The following is a 13,488-nucleotide window of genomic DNA, read 5'->3' on the forward strand; positions in this document are numbered from 1 at the left end:
TGATCTCGTGACTGCCACAACAGAAAGATCTGTCCCCTTGCAGTCAGGCAATGAGTTTCCTGCCAGCTGGACTCACCCACTGCCTAAACCCTGTCCCAGCAGTGCACAAGCTGTCTGTTATCTGCCAGGTTGGGCCGGAGCAACAGGATTGAGACATTTCAAGATATCATCTGGGAAAGCTGGATAAATCAAGGTGAGTTGATTTGTCAATCTCTGTGAAGCTCGCAGCCAGTGCATGGCCCCTGCAGCCCTGTCTGTGCCACGTGCTGAGAACACTGACACAGTGCTCACCCCTCCACAGCCGACCTGGGCACACAGCTCATCAGGAACAGGGGGACTGCCCTGCAAGGTCAGGGATGCTTAGCCTTGTCTAGCTCTCATTGTGCACACCACCATGCCCAGGAAAGGCCAAGGCCACCCTTCCTAACTGTGTTGCCATTGCATCCTCTAAGAAATCACGAGGGTCTTACACCACCTGGAGTAACCATGCCAAAGCTGGATTGTGGAAGGAAAGCAACTTCTTTCCTCTCATCATGAAGTTGGATACAGTGAGAAGGAAACATCTGCACAATACATTCTACATGGAAGAGTGTTTCACTGCAGAAAAATGCAAAACTGATACTCCTGCCATTTTCTCGCTGTGTGCTTGTCCCTTATCTCAGTAATACATGATGTCATGCTGGGCCTGAAGGCTGTACCCCATCACCGGGCTGCACCACCACATCATAGATCCAGCTTTCACTGTGTTTCTGGTCTAGTTTTGTACTGGCTACTTTGTACCAGTTGAAACACCTTATCTTCTTCACCGGATCAAGGTCTCCCCTGTGTGTGTTGCAGTTCAGCTGTTTGGCATATTGAATTGTGGAGCTTCAACCATCATCAGCTGTTCTGGGTCTCTGACCGAGCAACACTGTGCTTCCCTCTGACAGGATTGCTTTACAGACTGGCTTAAACCTCACCTACCTGCAGTAGGGTATAAGCCCTTGCTTCCTACTAAGGATGTGTTCAAGCTTTCTGATGGATAAGGATGGAGTTAAACTGTGTCTCTCTGAATAAGCACCTGAGTCAGAAAATTCAGCTGAACACATGGGGCTGGCAGAAGTGATGAAAGCCCAAGGAGGCAGGAATAGACAGAAGAACTCCAAATGGGAGTAGTGTTCGAACACCTACAAGGCTGGTGTTCACACCTGACGTAGCCATCTGGATGGTCTGTAGAGGAACTTGTAGGGCACAGCCAGCCTACCATAGACTGCTCCTTAGGAATGAGTTGAAGGGCCTCTTTGGAGCACCTGATTTTCTGCACCCATTACAAGAGCAGAACAGTTATCTAGCCCCAGTAAAGATGCTCATGCTGGGATACCTGGCCAGATTCACACTACAGCCCAGCAGCAGGTCCAGAGGAAAAGCACATCATGCCATCCACCTGCTCTGCTTTTTGCAACTGCTCATCTCCTCACCAGCTTTTAGACTGCAGAAGCTGTTCAAGTCTCCAGACTGAAATTCTCAGTATTATCATTACTGTCACAGCATCTAGACTGACCTACCAAGACCAAAGGACTTGTTTTGCAGGATCCTACACATCATGCTTGGAGGGAGTTCCTGGTCTTGCAAACTCTTTCAGGCATTACCTCTGAGAAATTATATGTAAAGGAAGATGACCAGGCCCTACAGAAACAGCCTGTTCCTGTCCCCAAATTTAATTAATACTCCGTGGGCTTAAGCTGTTCTGAAACACCTTGTGGAAGATGATGGCAGGACAGGGAGAGCTCAGGAGGAGTCAATGACCCACAGAGAGCACTACTGAGCTGGCACAGGGGCTCTGCTTGTTGTGGTCCTGTGGGCACATGTTGCTCTGTGGGCTGCCCTCAAAAGTGGCTGATGTCTCCCATATATTCAACTGTTTGAAGTCAATGAATGAGTCTGAATGTCTCTACTGAGGCACTCCCCATCAAGGCTGGAGTTTCCTTGTTTTGCATTTCTTCTAATTGCGCAAACATATTTACTATTCCTGGGAGTCGTTTTCCATAGAGCTCCACACCTGTGTGCAATGGCTGCAGCGCTGACCCTCCAAAGCTGGATCTGCAGAAGGACTTACAAGTTGTGCACTGCCTCCCTTAAACGTAGCACTGAGCTCTGCAGTGACCCACTGTGAGCCACCACGTCGGCAGTGCCTGGACAGCATCTTCCTGCTATGAGCATTCCCTGGCCAGTTCTCTCACTGGCAGAACCAGACCTGATCTGTATAATAGACCTGCTCCCTCCCAAGGGAAAGCTCAGCACTGTCGTCTTTTTGCCCTACCCAGACAGACAGACCGATGAACCATTGAGATACTGGGAACGCCGGCTACTACAAGGTTAGCCAATGCCAGGGATGTCTGGGGGCTGCAGGCATCTTAGCTGAGCTATTCCTGCTCAAGAGAAGGCTAATTAATCAGCTCTGCTGTTCTGGCATCACCCAAAAGTGAAAATACTTTCTGGCAGGGCAGCAGGCACAAAATTAGCTGCTGCATTAAACTGCCAAATCTCCTTTACTCCTTTATTAGTTGCATTTGGTGATGATGAGGAGCGAGGCATTAACCGGTCCCTGATGGATAAAGAAACTATTACTCTGCTTTCTCTTTGCAGCTGGGGAGAGGAAATAGGTTTTATTACCGAGATTTCCTTGAAGACATTCACTTGACTTTGTAGCATCAGAGACGGAAGAGAAATGAAGAACACAGGAATCTTGGCACAGCAGGAGAGATTGTGCATGGATAATAACAGAGAGAAGTACCAGGTCAATTGGGAGCTGAAATATACTTAGGTGATTGAATCCTTGTGTCGGGTTGAAGCTCTGACGATCTGTTGGCTCAACTAATTTCACCATTACAGCCAGGATCTCTGTGCTGGTACTTAAGGCCTGAACCAGGGAACTTGCTGGGAAGACACATTTGTGATGGATCAAAATGGAACAGAATAGAATGAAATCAAATAGAAATGATAGATAATGAATTTTTTCTCTCTTTTTTTTTTTTTTTTTTTTTTTAACCAAGGTTTGATCTAGAACTTACCCATCTTGACTTTGGACCTAGATCCTGGCTAACATGGCATGACACTCCTTACTAAAGGAAGGTGCAGACTGGAAGAGCCCATGCAAATCATGATCCACGTCCTGAAATTTCAGAGGGTTCTCTCCTGAGAGATCTGTGTACTCTGCATACATCCATGAGTCAGTGTGGAATAGCAACCTCTCTAGGCACCACGGCTTTATCCAACCAGGGGCATGAACCAAAGCCCCAAGTACAACTGCAGAAGGGCCTGGTGATAAAGGTATGGGTCAGGCTGCCGGGTTTGTGGCCAAGTTGCAGAACACATGGTGCATTCTGCTACCTCTGCTCCAGGGCCAAAAAGAGGGGCAAGGATCAGTCAGTCAGAAGTGGGCAGAGATCTATTAAGTCATTTTGGAATGAGAGGCTGAATTTCCTAAATCATAATCCCAAATTCTTGAGTTTGCTACCCATTTCAAAGCAAGACAAACACAGCCTGAACACAGATGCCCAAGAGACCTAGAGCATACTGCAGCTGGAGGGCAGAGATGGTACAGAGCTGACCTAAGCATGGTAGAGGATCAATGGTCTGTGAGCACACATAGGGTGGAAACTGGAGGAAGGACCCTCCAGCCAGTGGGGAAAGAGATCCTGCAACTGGCAGACAGAGGCAAAAAGCCAACCTGGCCAAAGAGGATGTGGTAGCCCAGGGCTGTGGTGAACACGCTCTAAAGCCAAGCAGGTCCCTCCCGTTCTTGGTCACTGAGGGACCCTTCTCATCTCATGGGCATGTGGACCCCAGTCACCAGGAGGGCTGGGAGGGGGAACCACATGAAACCATCTTGTCCCATCACCTCTGACAATGAGGGGAGATGACATGGGCTGGTGGCCAAGGGATATCCTCCTGGACGGTGTGTATTTGAATCTCCTTGGAGGAAAAGTTCAGGCTCCTGGCTCAGAAGCTGGTCTGAATATCATCACAGCATGATGAAATGAGTTTGCCTTGCAGCTCAGGTCAACCAAGAGGCTGACAGTGGCCAGAGCTTTGCTTCTGGTAGCCCTTGCTGGCTGCTGCTCAGGGCACTGCTCCCCATCTCTGCTGCACGTCCGATCCTCCCACCTCCCTCCACCTCACTTTCCACATCTACAACGTGAAGCTAAACCTAATTACAGCCCCTAGAGTGGAGCTTCATTGCTTGGCTGTAGCAGTGTTTCAAAAACGCTCAGAGATGAAAGGTGCTTGAGGGAGCAGAGTATTGTTATTACTAATAATTACAAAAAATTAACCAAATATTTGTCTAGCAGCATCCATCCCTGTTGCTGTTTCTTATGTAAAATACACACATGGTCTGATTGCCAAACCAAAGCTCCAAAATCACTACATCAGCCCTACAGTATCAAGAAGGGGGGCAAAAAGTGCCTTGAGTCTAAAAAGGGTTGTCTGTTCCAGCAATTAATTTAATTGGCCTAAATATAACCCAGGTATACTGCAGATCCAAATTGCTGGCTGACAACAGACCCAAACAGGGCCCAGAGGCTGCGAGGCAGCAGGTTAAACGCTGCCTCTGAAGCTGCTTCGCTGATCCTGGCACACGAGTATATTTTCTCCCGGTGTTCGCCGCCGCTTGCTGCTGTGGAGTCGAATTCTCGTAAAATGTTTATCAATGCCTGGGCATCTTCCAAACCAAGAAAGGGTGCGGGAGAAGTGTCCCCTTGCAGTCAGCAGGGACTGGATTTCATCACTTGTTTTAATTCCTGTCTTCATAATTTTATTGCTTTTTTTCCCCCCTGTTTTCTAATAAGCTCTTCTAACACCTAATAAAATCAGTCCTTTTTCCTTCTACTTACCTCCCCCTGCTGCCATCGTGATTACCTAGACAAGAAAAATACAGAGCACAGGGTCCTGCAGACTGAGGTTTTAGTGACTGATTTCAACCGACGTGAGCAGAATCGGCAATAAACTTCAATGTCATGGTATTTTGATTCCTCCTTCTTCCGTATTGCATGAAATATCTGAAGGGGACAAATGCCAAGGAGTGAGAAAAATTCTTTTGGGTTGTATAGCCAAAAATGAAACTAAGAAAGGAGCCATTTCCAGAGGGGGAGATGCAGTCAGCTGTGCAATCGTTATCTGTAATAGATGGCATCTCTCACTGACGTGATCTCTATTATCCTCCTATCTCAGCATCTCACAGGCTTTAATGGATTCTTCCCTCCAGCATCTTTTTGAGACTATGACATTGTCCTACATGAATTTTACCAATCGGGACTAGAAGTATCAAGAGGAGAAGACCCAGGTTCCCTAACCTATGCCGGCACCCAGGTTTCCGCTGGTCACTCTCTAAAAATCCATCTGTAATCTGGGCACTCCACTATGTAACTGGAAATTTATTCGTGAAGGTAGGTAAAATGCTCTGTGACCACAAAGCAGCAAACAAATCTCACAAACCCCAAGTTTGTTATTTCCTGCTCTGCTTTCAAAACAAAACACAATAATTTTAGCAGACAATTAAACTGTCTGATTTCCAAGGGACACAGGCACACAAATACTTTTGAGGATCTGAGCCCACATGATTATGTAAGGAATTAGCACGAGGGAATTAACCCAATCGCTGGAGCATCCTTGTGGAGGACTCGGGGAGTGACACACGGGAACACGCCAGGGCAAAATATAAAACCCAGAAATACTTAAAATTTAAATCAGAGAAGTGCAAAAAATGTCACAACATTGCTTCATGACAGGAGAATATCTAGCCTGACCCCTTTCTACCTCCTACCTCACTACAGTACTGCCTGTACTCCACAAAGACAGGAAAAAAAGTCCAATATTGCAGGTGCTCCTTCCAAGCATGTGGGACCTCCGTGTGGGGCAGTTGCCCGTGGACTGGTCATCGTCCATGCATTACCCTTTGTGCATTGATATAGACTCTGTGTCAGTGCAAACAGTCCCTGGGCACCCAAGGGAAATTTGGCAAGAGGGCTAAAGGTGCCCCACAGAAGCAGACGTGGGGATGTGGGGACAAGGCAGCACTCAGACGGGATTTCCACCACTCAGCAAGGATCTGACAGTTCTCCCTCCACCCTGAGGCTTATTAAATATGCTGTAATATTAAAACAAAGCCACCTTAAAAAAAAAAAAAAAGAAAGAAAAAATGTAGGAGTGAGTAGGATTTGGGGAAATAAAGGCAAAGGCTGTGGGCCTCATCCTGCTCTTCCTCGGGCCAGGGTAATGAGGAGCATTGGGTGAAGGCAGGTCCTAGGGGGGCTCCTTGATCTCAGCCTGGATGGGACATAAAGGAGATTTGGCTCCTTTCCCAAATTTAATGCTGTCACGGTTGAATTTATCATGCTGAAACCGGTGGAGTTGTTTGCAGGAGTGAGGGTTGTAGCAGCAGCAGCCCTGGGAATGCAGAATGAAGCCGGTGGGAACCAATCCTCCCTGCCTGGGATGGACGCAGCTCCCAGCACTACTCTGACGATAAAAGCAAACCTTCCTGGGCAGGCAAAGGCTGCCTCGACTGTCACTTTAATTGAAACCTTCTGCAGTCGTATACTTCACCTTATGTTTAATGATTCACCTCTTAAGCAGCCCACTTGTACCTTTGTAATCTTTCTGAAGGTTAACTTGTTGATCCTCGAAACTTGTCTGGAGGGAGAGAGGCAATTTGCAGGGAGTCTCGGAAGGAAAAAAGTATCATGTTTTCTGATGAAAAGTGTTTTTTTTGAGGGAGAAGGAAGGAGAAAAGAATTGCAAAATTCAGAAAAGCCGATGAGATTTTGGAAAGAAAAAAGGGAAAGAAGAAAAGAAAAAAAAAAAAAAAAGGAAAGAAATGTCAGTAAAAAAATAAGAGGGGTGGGGGGGAGCAGTTGGGTTTAGTTCCCAGCTCCTGGGAGACCTTTCATTTCTGCTTTATAGGAATCAAAAATATATTTGTCATTTACCAGATTAAATAAAAATAATCCTAGAGTTAAATTATTTTTAGGACATTAAGAGTTACGTTCTTATGGGTAATAATCTATTTGTAACACTGTAATGGAGTAACTGGCAATTTCATACAGCTTCGGGATCGATCCTTTCCTATTTGCCATGTACCTATGCAAATAAATATCCCATTTGATTCATGTTCATATCGTAGGATCTGCCTGCTTCTTTCTTATTCCTTTAATATTTAATTATTTAAAACAAGGAGAAATCTCATGGGAATTTTTGTCTCAAAAAATAGCTAACTTATTCTTGTCATTCGAGAATAACAGAGAAAAGATATGAAAATCTAATTCTTTTTAAGTCCTAAAACTGAAACTCAAGTAAGAAGGACGAGGAGAAAAAAATCTTAAAACCCAGAATACAAACTTTCCCCCCTCCTTTTTCACATGAATACTCTGAGTTTTTATTGTAGCTATTCATAGTCGTACCTAAATGTAGTCTATAAATCTACTAATATATTATTTAACACTCTAACTACTGGTATAAAAAATTATAAAATATTCTGTTGGCAATACATTTAATTGAATTCTTTTCAGAGACAGATTGTTATTGCCAGACATGCTTTTAGAGATAGTGCAGAGAAATAAAAGAATTTCAGAAGGCAGTAAAACAAATAATTACCATTTTCACCATTACTTCCAGATACCCTCCTATGCAGTCACTAAATCCTTTAAGTCTAAATCAAAGAGTTTCCGTGAACAAAATTGCACAGATCATTTCAAAGAATGTAAAAATTACGTCGATGTTTTATTTGAAGAGAGAAATTGAAATTCACATAGCACTGTACTGGCTGAGATGTCCGGGGAGTTATTAAAAAACAACAACAAAAAAAACCAAGGCTAGTTAAGCCTGAACTTTAGAGGCCTGTTCGAAAATGATCAGGATCAATGCAAATCCCTCTTTTAATTATAATGTGCTCATGTCCGTAAAAGTTTGAGGCATCATCCTTCCTCTTAGGCTCTCTGCTGCTTTTTAATATCAGGGATCTGCAAGATTCTCTGAGGCACAAGAGTAATAAAGAATACTATAAACGAACCAAAGTAAGCACTGCCTTTTATTCTTTTTATTATTTTTTCCCCAACAAAGCAACTTACACATTAGGTTTGAACTACCTCAGCATAACTCCTTATCAGAAAAGTATCTGTATGGGTTAGTGAGTTTTTTTTCAATCTTGACAGCTGAGAGCTAACAGATCTGTTGAAAAGGAAGGAGGTCAGTGGTGCTGCTCAGCCACGGGCCAGGGATTTTCAGCTTCCACAGGTCACATGCTTCATAACTTGGAGGGTGCCAAGGATGACAAGATTTGGGGACAAGTAAGGGAGTGGGCTGGGGATGCTGACCAGGTGAAGGTTCACGTGCCCTGCCAGGAGGCTTCCCACCCAGAACAGCTCCACAGACAGGCTTTGGTCCATAACTGGTTAAAAATTGACTGGGACCGGGGAGGGGGGAGAGGTAATTATCTGCAGCTGGAAAACTTTTGGATGAAGTTTCCCTTTTAAATCAAAGATGGGGCAAAACTGACACGGGACTGCCGGTGCTCAGTGGGATGGCGACGGTCCTTACCCACCTCATGGTAACTGATGTTTATGCAGAGCCTGTGTTTGGGAGATCAGGTAGGCAGACAGGCAGATATCTTGCTCCTATGTGGGAGGAAAGTCATTTTTGACAGGCAAGTCTGCACTGACTCCTGGCAGCAAGCGCCAAGCAGATATGCCAGTTATTTGGGCAATTTTGCAGGAATATTATCCTGGGGGTTGATCTGCACGTGGCATGGATGCACACCCCCCATCATCAGAGCAGTTCTTCTTGCAGGGTGTTGGTCTGAGAGCGATTTGTTACCCCAAACAGGGTGTCTGCACATGGCATGGAGGTGACAACGTGCTCTCAGGCAGAGCAAGGAGCCGCATCGTGACATGGAGGCACTGCAGGTCGGCCGCACACCCCGCTGCAGCCTTTGGCTCTCCCTCCCTCCAGCCATCTCTCCATCCCTCTGGTCTTGTCCTCCTGGTCACCCTGTGCTCCCCCTCCCAATACCAGTACAGCTCCAGATGCCGAGTGGTATCTATGGACATCTAAAGCCTCTGCACGAGGTGTGATGAGAGTAACACAGATTGGGCTGGGGGCTTGCAGATGGGCAAGTGGATGGTGGACTGAGTGGGAGCCAGGCTAGGCGGGGGTGAGGTACGGTCAGGTGTGCCCAGGGCGTGCTGGGACAGCCAGGCTTTACCATAACATTCAAGTTTTTCCACTTCCAGCCTTTTCCCTTGCAGTAAAGGCCGAGTCAGATCAGAAACACTCAAATTAAAACAAGAAAAACAAAGAAAAGAAAGAAACAGAAAAGAGCCCCGATGAACATCACAGCACCCCACTCCCTGCCATTCCCATATACCCGGCTGCTGCTCCCTCTTCTCCTCCCAGCCGGAGCCCATGTCTCTTCCGATACCCAGGAAAATATTTTGTTCCGCGTTAAAGGCTAAAGCCAACACATGACCAGCGAGAGGCAGCAGTTTGTTTAGCTCTTGGAGTTTATTTTAATTGCGGCCTTGTTTTGTAATGAGGACGGCTGTGGCAGGGGGAGCCTGCTGGGATCCAGGGGGTTGTTCCGGGAGAGTTTCCTTATCGATAAAAAGAAGTCTCATCTATTTAAATTAACAAGAACCTGATGGCATGCATGTTCAGCTGCTTTGTTTTCTTGGAAGTTAAACTGTACACATTTGCTTATTAAGGATTTCAGTGGCTCTCTGAGATCACGGGTCCCCTCCAAATGCCACTTTTAATATCCCCAACCTCCATGTGGAAGGAATGAAGGGGAGAGAGACAGGCCCTGTGTTCATGCTGATAGGCAGAAAGCAGTGTGATAAACCTGAGTAGTTTGTTATGATGATGCATGAAAATAGAGGAAAAAAAGTAAAATCATGTGATTTTTATGCAAATCAGATGAATCGGACGGTTAAAAAAACCCTAAATGTCAGGTAGATAAGATCACATTCACCTAGAGCAGTGTCATGATGTTCTCTGTACATTACATTCATACTGGAAACCAAAATGTGCTACAGAAATCAGACACCCACAAAAAGCTCTGAGATTGCACTGAGAACAGGTTCCTGCAAAGCACTGGCCTCTGACAAAAAAAAAAAAAAAAAAAAAAAAAAAAGGCAAAAGAAAAAAAGTAGGTTAGATTAGAAAACAAGATAGTTGAATTCAGGCAGGGGATCGGCTGTCCCTGCACAGTGTGCAGCCTGGCCTCGCTGCACACGCATTAATATGCACAAAACTCCTTTTAAGTAACATTCATGCGGCGGCACCCAGATCTGAAATGGGCAGGCTGTTCCCAAAACCCATCCTCGAGGGCCACGGAGAAGGGGAGAGGCTCACAGGCTCTCTTTTGTCAGGCTAACTTTTCTCTCCCAGACACATTTTTTTTCCTTTAAAAGTCCTGGCAGTTGTGTGGGAATGGAGAAGCCTCATGGCCTGAAGGAGTTAATTTCAAAAGAAAAAATTACAGTGGGGTTCTGTTTATTTAAGTAGTGTTTTGTAAAAGACGAGGTTCTTCTTCTCAGGGGTGCAGTTCACCTGGGAAAAATACACACTGGCCTCAATATACCTTAAAATCCTATTCTGTGTCTCCTGGGGGATGGGGAGAACGACCCAAACCCAGGAGCTCCCCTTGCTGCCAAGCAGCACCTCCAGCTCCAAGGGCCTTCAACATCCAACTGCAGCTCTCAGGGGCGGCTGAATAATTTCACACCACTTCATGCCCTGCACGCCAGCAGGTAGACAGAGGGGTTGCTTTTCATCCCAGGAGCTTTGCCGGGGGGGACATGGAGAGGCTGGAGAGGGACAGCCTGCAGGGGCGTGTGAGGCACCTATGGTGATGCCCAGCACTGCTCCTGCCTCCGCTCCTGCTCCTTGCAGCTGCTCCAGTGTGACCAGAAATACCCCTGCCAACTCCAAGGGGACCATTTCCCAGCAGCGTTGCCCCTGTTCCAGTATCGCCACCACTTTGCAAGGTGGCACACAAGGGTTCAAACCCTTGCCTGGGTGAGGAGCTCTCTACAGCGTAGAGGGTGTTTTGAGAGAGGAGTGTGTGGGGCTGGCCACCCCTCAGCGGGATTGCCACAGCACCCCAAAGGCAGGGCCAAGCTGCTGCTTCTCCATGTGCTACACAGGCACCTCATGGGTGTAGAGGAACCACCCCGAGCCCCAGGCCGGTGAGGAACGTCCCACAGTCAACAGAAGGGCTGTTGGTGGCTTCCCACACTCCTCCAGTGACCCTCCCCACCATGAGGCCACCTTTCCCCCCAGGGTGAAGCTGCTTGCTGTCAGCTAGTGGAGGCAAGGGAGGCTGTTGCCAGGATGTTGCCACTCTGGTAGCTACCACCACCGCCACTGGCTGCCACGCTGGTCCCCAGAGCTGGGACTCAGACGGGACAGGCAAGGGAAGAGGATGACAAGGCCTCACTTGGCAATAATCCCTCTGGCTCAGGGGGTGAGAGGGTTCCAAGGGAAACAACCCCATCCCCAGCACCCTAAAGTCCCCAATGAGACACTACAGGAACCACTGCTGCTTTTGGGTACAGCAGGAAGCAATGGGAAGTGGAGGCAGGTGGCAGGAGCCCCTGGGGAGCTGCAGCCAGGCCCTGAGTGTCAGAGAGGGAGAAGGTTCGAAACCAGAGGAGAAAGGCCAAAAAAACAGCAAAGGCGCCCAGGCCGCCCCGCCGCCAGCCCGAAGGGGATGCTGCTAGTTGCTCTATATGTCCCCGTAACGAGGGGAGTTAGAATGGAAACTCTGATGCAAGCCCGTCTTGGCTGTGATCAGGCGGAGTGAGAAATCTCCCCCGTGAAAGTGCTACTTGAACGGAAGCCGTGCTCGACCTCGGGTCTCCAGCAAAAATCCCCGAAGCGGCAGCGCTCTCGCTGCTCCCGAGCGTCCCGCGGGCGCCGGGCTCGCTGGGCTCCGGCTAAAGCGAAAGCGTCACACACTGCAGAGAAACGGCAAACAGCACGGATCTGCCTCCCCCAACAACCCCCTTCCTTTGAATTTCGTGGCTGGGGGAAAACGAAAATCAAAATCCCGGAGCAAGGTTCGTACTCTTGGGTTTGTCCCTCCTTTTGCCACTTGCAGATCCGGGAGACCCCTCCCTGCCCGGGGCCGGGATCGGAGTCGCACAAGTCACTCAGCTCCAGCCGCGCTCACTCCCTGGGAATTACATAGTGCGTTTTAACTACAGGAAAGTCGTCTCTCCAGCATATCTGTACCACCGCAAGTGTCTCGGGAGTACCATCCCTGTGTTGCCACCGGGCTATTTTTAATGACGAGTCGTATTAGCAGAAGGGCTTTCTTCCTAATTTATTCCCCCCCTCCCGCTCCCTCCCGCCCTTGCTTTAAAGCGTTTCGGTTCAAGAGCTCAGCTGAGAAATCAAAATAAAGGCAGCACCCGGGGACTTTGTGTCCACGGTGGCCGCTCCGTGGGCTCGTCAGTGGTGGAATCAGTAGCTCCGAGCAATTGCGCGAGTGGACCGAGGGCACCGTGACCTGCGGTGGTTGTTCTCGTAAACAAATTTCTATTAATCACCAGGGCCCGGGAATGCCATCGCAGCCCAGAGAGTGCTCTTCCCTACTCCCCCCAACCCCGACCGGCCCCTCGCAGCCCAAAAAGCCGACCAGGAAAGAAAACTGAGCGATCTGAACCATCCCCAAACCATACCCTCGCAGCAGGCCCCCCTGGAAATAAATACACAAGGCTGGGAGACAGAGGCAGAAATCTCCACAGGTTTACATACAGGGTGATACATTTCCATACAGGACCGGGGAAGGCTGGGGTTACAGGTCCCCTCCCTCTGCACCCCCTGCAAAACCCACCCGAAATACAGATTGCCAAGGTTTTGCATTCTTCCTCCCCCCTCCACCTCCCAGCAAAGGCCTTTGCCCAGCAATAGGCAAAAAGTACAGAAATAAAACCCATTTCCAGAAAAGCCAAAGCGATTTTGCATCCCCAGCACAGTCCGACATTTCCATACAAGCAAAATATTTATAGACTTACAGGTTATTTTGCAACAATAACAACAACAGCTACACAGAATTAACCCACCACTTCAGAGTCCTGGAAAGGAAAAGAGAAAACGGATGGGGAAAAAAATAAAAGAAGAAAAAGAAGAAGAGATAATCAAAATCATTTTTTTTTTTGTCTGGAGAATTCTGCCAAGTAAATAAATAAATAAATAAGAATTAAAAATAACCCCAAAAGGCAATACGGGGAGCTCATAGGGGACGGTCTTTAAAGAAAAAGTATCTTTCCCCGAGAGTAAATCCCGTTGGAAACCCTGAGCCGAGTGTGGCTGTTTGTAAAAAATTATTTTAAAAACCCCAACTGGCTGAGGGGGAAAAATAATTAAAAGAAAAAAAGTAAAAATCCATTGCAATGCAGGAGACTCCTGGCTTTGCTCTCTGGGTTGTTTGGTTTGGTTTTTTCTTGG

Source organism: Myiozetetes cayanensis, unplaced genomic scaffold, assembly GCF_022539395.1.
Source record: "Myiozetetes cayanensis isolate MyiCay16 unplaced genomic scaffold, myiCay2020 scf13, whole genome shotgun sequence".
Lineage (NCBI taxonomy): Eukaryota > Metazoa > Chordata > Aves > Passeriformes > Tyrannidae > Myiozetetes > Myiozetetes cayanensis.